At 45.0% G+C, this 9609-nt stretch overlaps 1 long non-coding RNA gene across 1 annotated transcript in view; it reads left to right on the top strand.

Moving 5' to 3' along the window:
- Positions 1–243: 243 nt before the first annotated feature.
- The window catches only part of LOC134969945 (uncharacterized), a 51617-nt gene continuing 42251 nt past the window's right edge, over positions 244–9609 (top strand). The window contains exon 1 of the long non-coding RNA XR_010189580.1: positions 244–355. This is a non-coding gene — a long non-coding RNA (uncharacterized LOC134969945). The remainder of the gene's footprint in view (positions 356–9609) is intronic.

Here is a 9609-nt window from a genome sequence, read left to right as displayed (position 1 = left end):
ATAATCAAAAGTGTGTGAAAATATAGTGTGGTGAGAGGGCTTGTGTCTCACCACATTTGCCCACATTCTGGTGGGATTAGCTCCCTCCAAGGGAGAAGAAAACAAGACCTGCACATTCTGCACAGCAGCAACTGGAGAAACAGAGATCCGGGTTTTCCAGCTCACCCAGAACAGCAGCAAGTCACATGCAGGGGAAGTGTTTAAAAAGCTCAAACACCCACAGTGCATTGCGCTGATGCCTATTAGGCTCCGGTGAGCAGGGATCAGTTTGCAAGGCCAGGGACTATGGCATGTGTGTCTGCAAGCCACTACAGAGGACTGATGATGGAGCACAAGAAGTGCTAAGACTTTTTCGGTTTGTGTTTTTATTTTTCTGTTTGTACCTGTGTGACCAGGCCCAAGCCTGAATATACTCTGCACAGTGTGTGCTACCAGTGAAGACGCTGTGTTGTAATTGGAATACCTGCCTGCGAGGCCTTATTTCAGTACCTGTGTTACAATAGATTAGAAAAATATGAACTGAAATCATTATATGAGCGTATTCCTATGATCTTTATATTCCTGTGTCCCTGTATCACTTAGTAACTGGGAGGAGGGATAATCTTTTCTTAAAATAACTCATTTTCTGCACTATAGTGTCTGTGAATCTACAGTGTTCTATTAATATCCCACAGCTATCAATAATAAGCTGAAACAGCTGCCCATAGCAACCAAAAAGGTTCTAACTACCATTTCTAGAATGTATTAGATAAATGATAGCTAGAATTTGATTGGTTGCCATTGGCATCATATCCTTTAGAAGGTGTGATACATCAACCCTAGAATCTTCCTTTTAAGCTGAAAAGATACTGTGACAGTGAGTCTGTGGGCCTAATCCAGACCTGATTGCAGCAAGCAGCAAATTTGTTAGCTAATGGGCAAAACCATGTGCACTGCAGTTGGGGCAGATATAACATGTGCAGAGAGAGTTAGATTTGGGTGGGTTATATTGTTTCTGTGCAGGGTAAATACTGGCTGCTTTATTTTTACACTGCAATTTAGATTTCAGTTTGAACACACCCCACCCAAATCTAACTCTTTCTGCACATGTTAATTCCCCCTCTCCCCCCTGCAGTGCACATGGTTTTGTCCATTAGCTAACAAATTTGCTGCTGCTATCAGGTCTGAATTAGGCTCTATGTTTCAGCTTATTCAAAGGTCTACAATTCTTCCTCTCTAAACTGCAACAATATTTCAAAGATCTAAAGCAAATATAATGTTGCAATTTCTTCCCGAGCTAGTTATTCCTCTCTAAAATGTACCCAGTATTTCTCTTATCATGTGGTCCGCTCCACTCCACATGAAATGGGGATGTAGTCATATGAAAAGTGCTCTCACTGTTTGCTGTATTCTTGGTAATACATTCTGGCAATAATAATACAATCTGCCGCTAAAATAATTTTATTTCTCCTGATATAATATTGTTTTTACAATTTATTATTGTTTTTACCTTTTTTTTTGTTATGGAGGTTGTCTGTTGTATTTTGCCACTTTGTTCTCCTATATTGTTTACAGTTCTCACTATTGGGTCTATATACTTGTACTAAGCCTTGTAGAGAGATAAGGTGGATGGAAATACAGTAAAGTACCAACCAACCAGCTCTTAGCTGTCATTTTTCAAACCTGTAATATTGCAGTTAGTAGCTGATTGGCTGGTAGTTTATCACTGTCCACAAGGCTTAGTACACAGACCTCCTCAATCAGACTGTGACTAAAATGTATCTTGTAGGCTAGGTGAGTAGGGAGTACCACCCAAATTGTCATCAGGCTGCACTACTACAGACAGGCGTTTCGCTGCATTTCAAGGAAACAATGCAATACTATAAGCCAGGAAATGTAACGTAAGATTACACAGCAGTACAACATAAGACTCCTTACCTGGGAGATGCTTTCCATTTTCAATGTTACTGTAAGCACCAATTGTCATAAGGAGAATGGGAAGTATTGTGTTTTTGGAATTAACTTATAAATGACAGGAATTCTGTGTCGCAACAGGTTGTATGTAATACGTATCAAAATATGAGGAGACACACAGCAGCCTTAGATGATCCATTCACAATCTACAGTATTAATCACACTGCGATATTATGATAGGAACACATATAAGGTAGTGATGAGCGCCTGAAATTTTTCGGGTTTTGGTTTTGGGTTCGGTTCCGCGGCCGTGTTTTGGGTTCGACCGCGTTTTGGCAAAACCTCACCGAATTTTTTTTGTCGGATTCGGGTGTGTTTTGGATTCGGGTGTTTTTTTCAAAAAACCCTAAAAAACAGCTTAAATCATAGAATTTGGGGGTCATTTTGATCCCAAAGTATTATTAACCTCAAAAACCATAATTTCCACTCATTTTCAGTCTATTCTGAATACCTCACACCTCACAATATTATTTTTAGTCCTAAAATTTGCACCGAGGTCGCTGTGTGAGTAAGATAAGCGACCCTAGTGGCCGACACAAACACCGGGCCCATCTAGGAGTGGCACTGCAGTGTCACGCAGGATGTCCCTTCCAAAAAACCCTCCCCAAACAGCACATGACGCAAAGAAAAAAAGAGGCGCAATGAGGTAGCTGTGTGAGTAAGATTAGCGACCCTAGTGTCCGACACAAACACCGGGCCCATCTAGGAGTGGCACTGCAGTGTCACGCAGGATGGCCCTTCCAAAAAACCCTCCCCAAACAGCACATGACGCAAAGAAAAAAAGAGGCGCAATGAGGTAGCTGACTGTGTGAGTAAGATAAGCGACCCTAGTGGCCGACACAAACACCGGGCCCATCTAGGAGTGGCACTGCAGTGTCACGCAGGATGGCCCTTCCAAAAAACCCTCCCCAAACAGCACATGACGCAAAGAAAAAAAGAGGCGCAATGAGGTAGCTGACTGTGTGAGTAAGATAAGCGACCCTAGTGGCCGACACAAACACCGGGCCCATCTAGGAGTGGCACTGCAGTGTCACGTAGGATGGCCCTTCCAAAAAACCCTCCCCAAACAGCACATGACGCAAAGAAAAAAAGAGGCGCAATGAGGTAGCTGACTGTGTGAGTAAGATAAGCGACCCTAGTGGCCGACACAAACACCGGGCCCATCTAGGAGTGGCACTGCAGTGTCACGTAGGATGGCCCTTCCAAAAAACCCTCCCCAAACAGCACATGACGCAAAGAAAAATAAAAGAAAAAAGAGGTGCAAGATGGAATTGTCCTTGGGCCCTCCCACCCACCCTTATGTTGTATAAACAAAACAGGACATGCACACTTTAACCAACCCATCATTTCAGTGACAGGGTCTGCCACACGACTGTGACTGATATGACGTGTTGGTTTGGACCCCCCCCAAAAAAGAAGCAATTAATCTCTCCTTGCACAAACTGGCTCTACAGAGGCAAGATGTCCACCTCATCATCATCCTCCGATATATCACCGTGTACATCCCCCTCCTCACAGATTATCAATTCGTCCCCACTGGAATCCACCATCTCAGCTCCCTGTGTACTTTGTGGAGGCAATTGCTGCTGGTCAATGTCTCCGCGGAGGAATTGATTATAATTCATTTTAATGAACATCATCTTCTCCACATTTTCTGGATGTAACCTCGTATGCCGATTGCTGACAAGGTGAGCGGCGGCACTAAACACTCTTTCGGAGTACACACTTGTGGGAGGGCAACTTAGGTAGAATAAAGCCAGTTTGTGCAAGGGCCTCCAAATTGCCTCTTTTTCCTGCCAGTATAAGTATGGACTGTGTGACGTGCCTACTTGGATGCGGTCACTCATATAATCCTCCACCATTCTTTCAATGGTGAGAGAATCATATGCAGTGACAGTAGACGACATGTCCGTAATCGTTGTCAGGTCCTTCAGTCCGGACCAGATGTCAGCATCAGTAGTCGCTCCAGACTGCCCTGCATCACCGCCAGCGGGTGGGCTCGGAATTCTGAGCCTTTTCCTCGCACCCCCAGTTGCGGGAGAATGTGAAGGAGGAGATGTTGACAGGTCGCGTTCCGCTTGACTTGACAATTTTCTCACCAGCAGGTCTTTCAACCCCAGCAGACTTGTGTCTGCCGGAAAGAGAGATCCAAGGTAGGCTTTAAATCTAGGATCGAGCATGGTGGCCAAAATGTAGTGCTCTGATTTCAACAGATTGACCACCCGTGAATCCTTGTTAAGCGAATTAAGGGCTCCATCCACAAGTCCCACATGCCTAGCGGAATCGCTCCGTGTTAGCTCCTCCTTCAATGTCTCCAGCTTCTTCTGCAAAAGCCTGATGAGGGGAATGACCTGACTCAGGCTGGCAGTGTCTGAACTGACTTCACGTGTGGCAAGTTCAAAGGGCATCAGAACCTTGCACAACGTTGAAATCATTCTCCACTGCGCTTGAGACAGGTGCATTCCACCTCCTATATCGTGCTCAATTGTATAGGCTTGAATGGCCTTTTGCTGCTCCTCCAACCTCTGAAGCATATAGAGGGTTGAATTCCACCTTGTTACCACTTCTTGCTTCAGATGATGGCAGGGCAGGTTCAGTAGTTTTTGGTGGTGCTCCAGTCTTCTGTACGTGGTGCCTGTACGCCGAAAGTGTCCCGCAATTCTTCTGGCCACCGACAGCATCTCTTGCACGCCCCTGTCGTTTTTTAAATAATTCTGCACCACCAAATTCAAGGTATGTGCAAAACATGGGACGTGCTGGAATTTGCCCAGATTTAATGCACACACAATATTGCTGGCGTTGTCCGATGCCACAAATCCACAGGAGAGTCCAATTGGGGTAAGCCATTCCGCGATGATCTTCCTCAGTTGCCGTAAGAGGTTTTCAGCTGTGTGCGTATTCTGGAAACCGGTGATACAAAGCGTAGCCTGCCTAGGAAAGAGTTGGCGTTTGCGAGATGCTGCTACTGGTGCCGCCGCTGCTGTTCTTGCGGCGGGAGTCCATACATCTACCCAGTGGGCTGTCAGTCATATAGTCCTGACCCTGCCCTGCTCCACTTGTCCACATGTCCGTGGTTAAGTGGACATTGGGTACAGCTGCATTTTTTAGGACACTGGTGACTCTTTTTCTGAGGTCTGTGTACATTTTCGGTATCGCCTGCCTAGAGAAATGGAACCTAGATGGTATTTGGTACCGGGGACACAGTACCTCCAACAAGTCTCTAGTTGGCTCTGCAGTAATGATGGATACCGGAACCACGTTTCTCACCACCCAGGATGCCAAGGCCTCAGTTATCCGCTTTGCAGTAGGATGACTGCTGTGATATTTCATCTTCCTCGCAAAGGACTGTTGGACAGTCAATTGCTTGGTGGAAGTAGTAAAAGTGGTCTTACGACTTCCCCTCTGGGATGACCATCGACTCCCAGCAGCAACAACAGCAGCGCCAGCAGCAGTAGGCGTTACACGCAAGGATGCATCGGAGGAATCCCAGGCAGGAGAGGAATCGTCAGAATTGCCAGTGACATGGCCTGCAGGACTATTGGCATTCCTGGGGAAGGAGGAAATTGACACTGAGGGAGTTGGTGGGGTGGTTTGCGTGAGCTTGGTTACAAGAGGAAGGGATTTACTGGTCAGTGGACTGCTTCCGCTGTCACCCAAAGTTTTTGAACTTGTCACTGACTTATTATGAATGCGCTGCAGGTGACGTATAAGGGAGGATGTTCCGAGGTGGTTAACGTCCTTACCCCTACTTATTACAGCTTGACAAAGGCAACACACGGCTTGACACCTGTTGTCCGCATTTCTGTTGAAATAGTTCCACACCGAAGAGCTGATTTTTTTGGTATTTTCACCAGGCATGTCAACGGCCATATTCCTCCCACGGACAACAGGTGTCTCCCCGGGTGCCTGACTTAAACAAACCACCTCACCATCAGAATCCTCCTGGTCAATTTCCTCCCCAGCGCCAGCAACACCCATATCCTCCTCATCCTGGTGTACTTCAACACTGACATCTTCAATCTGACTATCAGGAACTGGACTGCGGGTGCTCCTTCCAGCACTTGCAGGGGGCGTGCAAATGGTGGAAGGCGCATGCTCTTCACGTCCAGTGTTGGGAAGGTCAGGCATCGCAACCGACACAATTGGACTCTCCTTGTGGATTTGGGGTTTCGAAGAACGCACAGTTCTTTGCGGTGCTACTGCTTTTGCCAGCTTGAGTCTTTTCATTTTTCTAGCGAGAGGCTGAGTGCCTCCATCCTCATGTGAAGCTGAACCACTAGCCATGAACATAGGCCAGGGCCTCAGCCATTCCTTGCCACTCCGTGTGGTAAATGGCATATTGGCAAGTTTACGCTTCTCCTCCGACAATTTTATTTTAGGTTTTGGAGTCCTTTTTTTACTGATATTTGGTGTTTTGGATTTGACATGCTCTGTACTATGACATTGGGCATCGGCCTTGGCAGACGACGTTGCTGGCATTTCATCGTCTCGGCCATGACTAGTGGCAGCAGCTTCAGCACGAGGTGGAAGTGGATCTTGATCTTTCCCTAATTTTGGAACCTCAACATTTTTGTTCTCCATATTTTAATAGGCACAACTAAAAGGCACCTCAGGTAAACAATGGAGATGGATGGATACTAGTATACAATTATGGACGGACTGCCGAGTGCCGACACAGAGGTAGCTACAGCCGTGGACTACCGTACTGTGTCTGCTGCTAAAATAGACTGGTTGATAAAGAGATGTAGTATGTATGTATAAAGAAGAAAGAAAAAAAAACCACGGGTAGGTGGTATACAATTATGGATGGACTGCCGAGTGCCGACACAGAGGTATCTACAGCCGTGGACTACTGTACTGTGTCTGCTGCTAATATAGACTGGTTGATAAAGAGATGTAGTATGTATGTATAAAGAAGAAAGGAAAAAAAACCACGGATAGGTGGTATACAATTATGGATGGACTGCCGAGTGCCGACACAGAGGTATCTACAGCCGTGGACTACCGTACTGTACTGTGTCTGCTGCTAATATAGACTGGTTGATAAAGAGATGTAGTATGTATGTATAAAGAAGAAAGAAAAAAAAACCACGGGTAGGTGGTATACAATTATGGACGGACTGCCGAGTGCCGACACAGAGGTAGCTACAGCCGTGAACTACCGTACTGTGTCTGCTGCGACTGGATGATATAAAATATATATATATATATTATATCACTACTGCAGCCGGACAGGTATATATTATATAATGACGGACCTGCTGGACACTGTCTGTCATCAGAATGAGTTTTTTTATAGAATAAAAAAAAAAACACCACACAAGTCACACGACGAGTGTTTAACTTTTTCAGGCAATCACAATATAGTATACTACTAACTATACTGGTGGTCAGTGTGGTCAGGTCACTGGTCAGTCACACTGGCAGTGGCACTCCTGCAGCAAAAGTGTGCACTGTTTAATTTTAATAATATGTACTCCTGGCTCCTGCTATAACCTATAACTGGCACTGCTCCCCAGTCTCCCCCACAATTATAAGCTGTGTGAGCACAGTCAGATATATACATAGATGATGCAGCACACTGGGCTGAGCAGTGCACACTGATATGGTATGTGACTGAGTCACTGTGTATCGTTTTTTTCAGGCAGAGAACGGATTATATTAAATAAAACTGCACTGTCTGGTGGTCACTGTGGTCAGTCACTAGTAAACTCTGCACTCTCTACAGTACTCCTAAGCTCCAGTAAATCAAGTGTCTCTGTCTCAAATCAATCTCACTCTCTCTCTTCTAATCTAAATGGAGAGGACGCCAGCCACGTCCTCTCCCTATCAATCTCAATGCACGTGTGAAAATGGCGGCGACGCGCGGCTCCTTATATAGAATCCGAGTCTCGCGATAGAATCCGAGCCTCGCGAGAATCCGACAGCGTCATGATGACGTTCGGGCCGCGCTCGGGTTAACCGAGCAAGGCGGGAAGATCCGAGTCGCTCGGACCCGTGAGAAAAAAACATGAAGTTCGGGCGGGTTCGGATTCAGAGGAACCGAACCCCGCTCATCTCTAATATAAGGGGTCTGTTCTTGGTGCTTTTTGTGAAAGTCTCATTTATAGTGCAGTCACAGATGGTCCATGTAGAATCACACAACACTGTAATGCAATATATATCCACAAAATTGAAACTGGCTAGGAAACAGGGTCTTTGATTCAAACATCATGGCTGACATTTAAAACTCATCGACATTGCCGTCTAACCTACAGAGTTCCGGAAGAGAGAACGTCACTTCCAGTTACAGTTCATCACTTCCAGCCATGGTTACACTGAGAGAAATCTGACATCACATCCAGTTCCAGCTTCTAAAGTGGAAGTAGATCAAATTAAGAAACTATTTAAACAGACACCTGCATCCAATAACATAGTGTCTTGAAGCAGAGTCTGGAACACTCAAAACGTGTTGGGTACTTGTGTGGACTTAAAGTAAAGGTGACTCCTTGCCAAGACCTTCCAGAGCTACCTTATTGTGGACACAAGGATCAGGAACTTGACCCCCATATTTACATGCTATCTTTCCAGGGGCATTTTAAAAGAGGAGAGGGCCCTTGTACAGACTTCGTGTGGGTCCCCTACTCTGTACGGCACAGCAGTCTCCAGCATTGTGCCAAAGTCTACTGCGCATGCGCAGGTCTCTGGCAACATGGCGCAACAGCCATTTTGGGTATGTTTTTCGCATTGGCTGCAGCACTCGACGCGGGACTCCTGAAAGATAAGTATTAAAATGTGGGTGCAGTGTATGCTCCCCTGGACCCACACTGCACACATTATAGAAACGCCGACGTGTCTTACCATCTTCACTGTAGTAAGGCACGCAGTATGTTGGAGTGCTGCATTGTGCATGCCTCATCCCTCCACACTACAATATTATGTTTAATGCATTTAAAATCTGTGCTTTTTTTGTTTCTGTTCCTCCTATATTCATTATTGAACGGACAGTTCTAAGGCTTCTTGTTTTTAATCTCCCAATCCAAAGGGAATTTGACAATAACAACAGTACCTGTCATCACAACATAGTTAATATTTGTCTATGTATAAGTCACATATCATTAATAAATGGATCAATGATTGTGCATTTTATATGAAATACATTTCTATATATTGTAAGAACAGTGCCAAACATCTCTTGTAACTGCTATTTGCAATGTACCTTTGCCATCCAGTTGTGCATTGTGCTTCGTACTTCTAGTGAGATATTTAATAAGACTGATAGCTCAAATTTACTACATTTCTGTAAACTCTATCAACTTTTATAGTGTGTAATCATGTAACAAAATGAGTCATTTTTCCAATCATCCTCCCACTCACTATCCAGTCACAGATAAACTGTAGCTACAGATTGGGGGAAAATGTTACTTAACTACTTTTAAAATACAGCTACAAACAGTTTTTTTTTATGTTTCAACACTGTGATAAAGCTAGCCAGACATACTATCCTTTAATATTAACACAGAGATGTCATCTGCAGCAAACAGATCAATAAATTACTAATTAATGAGAGGGAAACCCTAAAGGGGCTTCACAGCATCTTGTTCAGATGAGATTGTGGCCCTCAGAGGCGGAACTACCGGCAGTGCAAGCAGTGCGTTGCACTGGGGCCTGCCTCTG

The sequence above is a fragment of the Pseudophryne corroboree genome, chromosome 11 (assembly GCF_028390025.1).
Source record: "Pseudophryne corroboree isolate aPseCor3 chromosome 11, aPseCor3.hap2, whole genome shotgun sequence".
Taxonomy (NCBI): domain Eukaryota; kingdom Metazoa; phylum Chordata; class Amphibia; order Anura; family Myobatrachidae; genus Pseudophryne; species Pseudophryne corroboree.
This window is presented reverse-complemented; position numbering and strand designations above follow the sequence as displayed.